Source organism: Monodelphis domestica, chromosome 6, assembly GCF_027887165.1.
Source record: "Monodelphis domestica isolate mMonDom1 chromosome 6, mMonDom1.pri, whole genome shotgun sequence".
NCBI lineage: Eukaryota > Metazoa > Chordata > Mammalia > Didelphimorphia > Didelphidae > Monodelphis > Monodelphis domestica.
The window spans coordinates 22,078,559-22,086,800 of NC_077232.1; the positions used below are offsets into that span (position 1 = coordinate 22,078,559).

Below are 8,242 nucleotides of genomic sequence, written 5' to 3' on the forward strand. Positions count from 1 at the left end.
ATGATCAATCACATAGTTTGATGGGGATATAATTAAAGTTTTGATGTCCAAAGATCATTCTATTACAAATATGAATAACATGGAAATGGGTTTTAAAGAATGATACAGGTATAGTCAGTGGAATTGCTTGTCACTTCCAGGAGTGAGAAAGGCAGAGGGGCTGGGGATCATGAATCATGTAACTATGGAAAAATATTATAAACAAATAAAGAAAAAGAACAAAAAACTTAGAAAAATTTGGAATAAATGGAGATTTCCCTAAAATAATAAGTGACATCTATTTAAACTCATCAGAAATCATTATCTTTACTTGGAATTAAGTAAAACTTTTCCCAATAAAATTAGAGTGAAGAAAGGATGCCCATTTTCACCACTACTCTTTAATATTGTACTAGAACTACTAGTCATAACAATAAGAGAAGAAAAAGAAATTGAAGGAATTAGGTAACAAGGAACAAAATTATCACTCTTTTCAGATGATATGATAGTATGCATAGAGAACCCTAGAGAATAAATCAAAAAATAACTTTAGGAAACTTACAGGATATAAATTAAACCCACATAAATTATCAGCATTTCTATTTACTATCTATAAAGCAAAACAAATAGAGAGATAGATATGAAATACATAGACATGAAAATTCAATTTAAAACTACTACTGACAAATTAAAATACTTTCCAAACAAACCCAGTAACTATATGAACACAATTACAGAATACTTTTCACAGAAATTACAGTTTTAATTTCTTAATATGAAATTTAATAGCTGATGCACAATTTCACTGGGTTTTACATGTATTATTGATCAAGACCTATTTCCTTATTATTGATAATTGCACCTGGGTGATCATTTAGAGTCTACATCCCCAGTCGTAACCCCATCAACCCATATGATCAATCAGCTGTTTTTCTTTTGTGTTTCTACTCCTACAGTTCTTTCTCTAGGTGTGGAGAGCATTCTTTCTCATGAGTCCCTCAGAATTGTCCTGGATCATTGCATTTCTGCTAGTAAAGAAGTCCATTACATTCAATTGTACCAAAGTGTATCAGGCTCTGTGTACAATGTTCTCCTGGTTCTGCTCCTTTCAATCTTCATCACTTCCTGGTGGTCCTTCCAGTTTACATAGAATTCCTCCATTATTTCTTTGAGCACAATAGTATTCTATCACAACCAGATATCACAATTTGTTCATCAATTCCCCAATTAAAGGGCATCCCCTCATTTTCTGTTTTTTTGCCACCACAAAGAGTGTAGCTATAAATATTTTTTACAAGTCTTTCCTTATGATCTCATTAGCGTATAAACTCAGACCACTTGTCAATTGATAAATGTCTTGTACTCTAAACTTGACTCAGTTCTGTATATTTTTGAGAAATTAAACCTTTGTAAGAGACATTTGTTTTAAATTTTTTTTTCCTCTGTTATTTCTTTATTAATCTTGGTTGTATTGGTTTGGTTAATACAATGTAATGTTTTCTATGTTTTATTTGGACAGTAATTCTTCCTTTATCTGTAGATCTTATAGCTATTCTGTGTTCCTCTAATTTGTTTATGTTTTCCCTCTTTATATTTTAATTATATACTGATTTTTGACTTTACTTTGCTATAAGGTGTGAAGTGTTCATCAATGCCTATTTTCTGTCAAATTTTTTCCAGTTTCCCCACATTTTTTTTTTCTTGTCAAAAAGCATGTATCTTTGGTTTTATCAAAAACCAGATTACTATAGTAAATTACTAATCTATTGAGTGCCTGGTCTAGTCCATTGCTCTTCCAGGTTGTTTTTATGGTTATCTCTTTATAATACAATTTTAAATTTGGTACAGCTAAAACACTTTCCATCTACATTTTATTCACTCTCTTGATATTCTTGGCCTTTTTGTTATTAAAGATGAATTTTAATATTCTTTAGGTCTCTGAAATAAGCTTTCTGTAATTATATGGTATGATGCTATACAAGTAAATTAATTCAGTTAAATTGTCATTTTTATTATAATGCCTCTGCTAATCCATAAGTAATTAGTATTTTTTCAGTTGTTTCAACCTGATTGCTTGCTGGACAGTACCATCTGGGTGTGATTCTTCAGTATCAACTTTTTGGAGCTAAGGTGAAGTCAGTGATGAAAAAAAGATATAAAAAGATATCACTAAAGATGGTGATATGGTGAGAGCAAGTGAGCCTTTTGAACAATTGTTGAGAAAGCATTTCACCTTTCAATTTCTTTTTTACAAAATTTCATTCTCCTTCAGTTTTAATTTCTAGGAGATTTTAAATTGGCCAAGATCCTAAAATGATGCTAGGAGGTATAACCTTGCTTCATAAGTCGACATCGCAGCCTTAAGTGAAACACTCTTACCAGAAGATGGATCACTCAGCAAACCCACCACTGGATACACCTTCTTCTGGAAAGGTAGAGCCTCAAATGAAAACAGAATCCGTGGTGTTGGCCTGGCCATCAAGACCAGTTTGCTCAAACAGCTGCCAGACTTGCCTGTGGGCATCAGTGAGAGGCTCATGAAGATCTGTTTGCCTCTCAGCAAAGACCGGTATGCCGCAATCATCAGCGCATATGCCCCAACACTGACCAGCAGAGAGGAGACCATCAAGCAGTTCTACTCTGACCTGAGTGCCGTCCTACACTCAGTGCCCACAAATGACAAGCTGATACTACTGGGAGACTTCAACGCCCACATTGGCCAGGACCATGAAAGATGGAAAGGAGTGCTCAGCAAACACGGCGTGGGCAAAATAAAAAATGGCCTGCTGCTACTCAGCAAATGCTCAGAGTTCAAACTCACCGTCACAAACACTGTGTTCAGAATGGCAAACAAATATAAAACAATGTGGATTCACCCAAGATCAAAACGGTGGCATCTCATTGACTACATCATTTTAAGCCGGCGAGACATCCAGGATGTAAAGATCACCAGAGCCATGCGAGGAGCTGAATGCTGGATAGACCACCGATTGGTTAGAGTGACTCTTCAAATGTGCATTGCGCCTCGCCATCCAAAATGCGCCCAGATAGTTCGCGCATTTTAGAGATCCATCTTATTTGCAAACATTCTAGTCCTGCCTGGACAACAAGCTGTCTGCCAAGGGACCACTCAGTGGAAGCTCAACCGAGAAATGGAACCAGTTCAGAGACGCAGTGAAGGAAACATCAAAGGCAATCCTAGGCCCAAAACAATGCAATCACCAGGACTGGTTTTACGAGAACAACACTGCTATTGAAGACCTATTGAGCAAGAAGAACAAAGCTTTTATGGAGTGGCAAAATAACCCAAACTCTGCTCCTAAAAAGGACAGATTCAAGTCTCTCCAAGCCACGGCACACCGTGAGATCAGGAAGATGCAGGACCGATGGTGGGAAAAAAAGGCAGAAGAAATTTAGCGGTTTGCTGATATGAAAAACTACAATTTTTCAGTGCCCTCAAGACTGTCTATGGGCCATTAAAACCCAACACCACTCCCTTCCTATCCTCTGATGGTGATACTCTCATAAAAGATAAAAAAGGCATCAGCAACAGGTGGAAAGAACAGTCCAGTCAGTTTCTCAACCGACCCTCTTCAGTAAACCAAAGGCCCTTGACCAGATCCCCCAAAACCACACCAGTGAACAACTTGACGTCCCTCCTTCAATAGAGGAAGTCCAAAAAGCCATTAAACAAATGAGTGAAGGCAAGGCACCCGGTAAAGACAGGATCCCAACCGAGGTTTACAAGGCCTTAAATGGAAAGGTGCTCCAGGCATTCCACATAGTGCTGACCAGGATATGGGAAGAGGAAGACATGCCCCCAGAACTCAGAGATGCCTCCATTGTAGCCTTATACAAGAACAAAGTCTCACGAGCAGCCTGTGACAACTTCAGAGGCATCTCACTACTCTCCACTGCTGGAAAGATCCTCACCCATGTTATACTCAACAGACTCCTGTCATCTGTTTCAGAGCAGAATCTACCTGAATCACAATGTGGCCTCCAACCAGATCGCAGCACCATCGTCATGGTCTTCACGGTGAGGCAAATGCAGGAAAAATGCCTTGAGCAGAACCTGAGTCTCTACTTTGTCTTCATAGACCTGACAAAGGCGTTCGACACAGTGAACAGGGAGGGACACATTGTGGGTGATCCTCAACAAGCTCTGTTGCCCAGCAAAATTCGGCAAACTGATCCAGCTCATTCATATCGACATGACAGGGGAAGTCCTATCTGGTAGAGAGACTTCCGATGGCTTCAACATCTCCAATGGCATGAAACAAGGCTGTGTCCTCGCTCCGGTACTATTCAACCTATTTTTCACCCAAGTATTATGACACACTGTGATGGATCTAGACCTGGGCATCTACATCAAATACCGACTAGATGGCTCACTATTCGACCTTCGCCACCTGACTGCAAAAACAAAAACAACAGAGAGACTCATCCTGGAAGCTCTCTTTGCAGATGACTGTGCTCTCATGGCCCACCAAGGAAATCATCTCCAAACCATTGTGGACAGGTTCTCCACCAGAACAAAACTGTTTGGCCTGACTATAAGCCTCAGCAAAACAGAGTTGCTGTTCCAACCTGTACCAGGGAGGCCAACTAACCAGCCATGCATTACAATCGACAGCACGCAGCTTTCTAACGTCAACACTTTCAAGTACCTGGGCAGCACCATCCTCAACGACAGGTCCCTAGACCAGAAGATTAATGCCAGGATCCAAAAGGCCAGCCAGGCACTTGGGCGGCTGCGCTGCAAAGTCCTCCAACACAGAGATGTAAGCAATGCGATGAAGCTCAAAGCATATAATGCAGTGGTCCTCAGCTCGCTCCTGTACAGTTGTGAAAAATGGACACTATACCAGAAGCACATGAAACAGCTGGAGCAATTCCACCAACGCTCCCTCCAGTCAATCATGAGGATCTGATGGCAGGACAGAATCACCAACCAGGAAGTCCTTGACAGAGCCAACTCCACCAGCATCGAAGTCATGGTCCTCAAAACCCAGCTATGATGGTCTGGACACATCATCTGCATGGACCCACAGCGAATACCAAGACAGGTATTCTATGGTGAACTGTCAGCTGGACTCAGGAAACAAGGCTGACCAAAGAAAAGATTCAAGGATCAGCTAAAGTCAAACTTGAAGTGGGCTGGCATGACACCAAAGCAACTAGAACTCACTGCCTCTGTCAGAAGCAGCTGGCGAACCCACATTAACCATTCTGCCACCACCTTTGAAGATGAGTGACATCGATGTCTTGCCGCTGCGCATTGATCCTTTGGAAAAAAATTAATTTTTTGCAAACGATCAAAGGGGGGGAATGTAAAAAATAGACTCGAATATAGGACTACAATCCCCATGAGCCTTTGCTCCACTTCCCCAGAATGCCTTGTAATCTCACCTGGGCCGAGATCGAGAAGGTATTTAAGTTGATTCAAAGGCTTTTGAGGGGGGGCTCTTTTTGGACTTCCGTTTGGAGCAGGCTCGTCTCTTGTGTGATGTGAGGTTATTTTGTCTAGGCCTCTGGCCTAGGCACATGTTTCTTACTTGTATGTTCCTTAATCTTTAGCCTTTAATAAACCTCTAAAAAAATATAATACTCCTTGCAGAGAGAAACTAATTTCTACTTGCCTCAGATGCCTCAGTCTCCCCATCTCCCCTAAATTTTAATCTTTACAGCATGAACGCTGACACCAGGCCACAATCGCACCTCCCGTAACAACTGGTGTTCCATGCCCCATGTGCCACAAACTCTGAGCCTCAGCCTTTGGACTCCAAAGCCACATGAGGGTACACCATAGATGAAACTGCACAAAGACAATGGTCATTCTCAATCTCGATCTCGGTCACCGAGAGACTACAACTACTACATAAGTTGTTATTTATTGCTTTAGTTCTTATTGTCCTTAGGATAACTGGACATGTCTCATATTTTAAATGATAAGGATAATGATGTTGATGATGATAAGACAAGAAACAATATCCCATATCCCTTCTGCCCCACTCCTCTAGGGGGGTTGCATGAGTCCATGTTGGCTCCAAGTTGCAATGGGTTTGGGATTAGAGGCATAAGGAGGAATTTTGGCCTTTAGGACAAAGTTAGTTTGTGGGCAGGATAGGTAGGAGTCATTATCTCATCCTTCAATGCCTTAACCCAGAAAAAGGAAACTAGAGTGACAGGGGCTTGCAGGTTAATGCTAAGAATTGGAGAAAACATTCAGAAAATGGCCACCACAATGCATGTGTAAGAGATCAGTACCACAGACAGAGAGCATATGATATTAATTCCTGCATGAACAAGCATGTCATATCATTCCTTGATATGAATACCACCACAGGCTATCTTGATGAGTGGTGGATCCGCAAAAAAAAAGCAGTTGATTTCAAAGTTTCTACAGAAATACAATCCTTGGGTCGACCAGGTACAAATTATGCTAACAGATGACCCATAAACAAAAGGGACTGTGATTAGCCCAATACAAAATGTTCTTGATATTTTGGTCCCATAAAGGAGAATGTTCAAGATTGCCATAAATCAATCAAAGTCTATCACTGCTGAGATATTTATTTCAATAATGGCAATAGCAATAAAAATAACACTCTATTAAATTCCCAAATAAGAAATGTTTTTTGTTCTGGGATAATAAATTTTCTAGCATTTTAGGGGTGACATCAGTGGAGAACAGAGCATCCACAAAAGAAAAATGGCTGAGAAAGAAGTATATAGGGTTCTGGAGCTTGTGGCTGACATTGATTAGGGTGATCATGCCTAGATTCCCCACCAGAAGGATACCATATACAAATAAGAATATCACAAAAAAAGAGGACTTGGAGTTCTTCTTGACTGGTTAGGCCCAAAAGAATAAATTAAGTCACATCTGTATAATTTGGATTTGGCATTGCTCTACCTCTACTTCATGCTTAAAGTCATTGGTTCTGTATTGTCTGTAGAGAGAAAGATAAATTGTGAGTGTCCTCACCAATGTCAACACTACCATTTATTATGATTTTTAAATACTTAGCTCTGTCATTGTCTCTTAATTTTTGCCTACTTCCTCTTTTTCATGCCCCAATAGCATTATAGTGTCCAGAAAATATCCATAGAAGAAAAGAGGACTAAGAGTCTAGGTACAAAATAAAACATAATCATTAAAATTATTTAATTATGTATGTCTTATATCATGAAAAGAAACAGTAAATAATATATAGACTTCTTGTGGTTGTTGTGTCACTTTTCAGTTGTGTCCAACTCTTTATAATCCCATTTAGGGTTTTCTTTTGACACATATCAGTCATTTTGAGTGTATAGTTATCTAATCTCTATGACTCAGCCAATTCCATTATATTTTAAGTTATAAATTTCTTTTATTTAACTTTGGTGAGTAGAGTTCCAAAGTGGATGAATTCAAATGTCTTTGATATCTTTTTTGAAGCAAGTCAGCCATTACTATTTGTTTCAACTCCTTAGAGGATTAGATCTAGAACACAAGCTTTCAGAATTAAAATGGCTTTAATTCATCTAGTCTAAGTATAGGAAATCTTCTTTCAAAAGTGGGCCTGTGATTTCTCAAAGCTGAGGGTTGCTTCTGGCTAGGTGGGATGACTTAGGCAAATAATTATGAGTGGGAGACAGCTGGGTGCTCAGAACCTAGTACTCAGGTATCACAAAGCTATTCTGCCAGGCACAGGTTTCACATTTATTTATTAGTGCAGTGAATACATGCTTTTCTGGCACAGATTCATATTTCAACATACATGATTTCTTGCAGGTAATTGGATGTGTCACACATTAATTTCTAACAGATTGTTTAATTAACATTCTAAGATCATCTTGCATATTCTGTTGCTTCAACAGAGAAATATGTGATAGAGATAAATGACATAGTCAGGGTAATGAGGGGATCAGGTCCCCCTGACCTATGGGATGACCAACTAAGAGAATCATTGTTGTTTTTAATAAGTTTTCATGATCAATCAAAATTACTTAGGAGATAGGTAACAAATCATTTTGCAGCTAGGTATGGGGTTAATGGGTAACTTAAGATAGATCAGAATCAAGAATTTCCTCAATGTTCATGGTATATTTTTCCTGTGTTTCATTAAAGCACCTTAACAATGTTCCCTGGTTATTGTACACAGTTTCAGTGAAGTGTTCCCAGCAGCTTGTGCTTAGAGGAGTGATTGATGTGACTGTGTATTTGGCTTGCAATGGGTGTGGTGAATCTGAATGTCATTCTGCTGAGAGAGAAAGG

The 8,242-nt window shown here is 39.3% G+C and overlaps 1 pseudogene; it reads right to left on the minus strand.

Moving 5' to 3' along the window:
- Positions 1-6,207: 6,207 nt before the first annotated feature.
- LOC100616827 (olfactory receptor 5M9-like) lies at positions 6,208-6,757 on the minus strand (annotated as a pseudogene).
- Between the last annotated feature and the right edge of the window lie 1,485 nt (positions 6,758-8,242).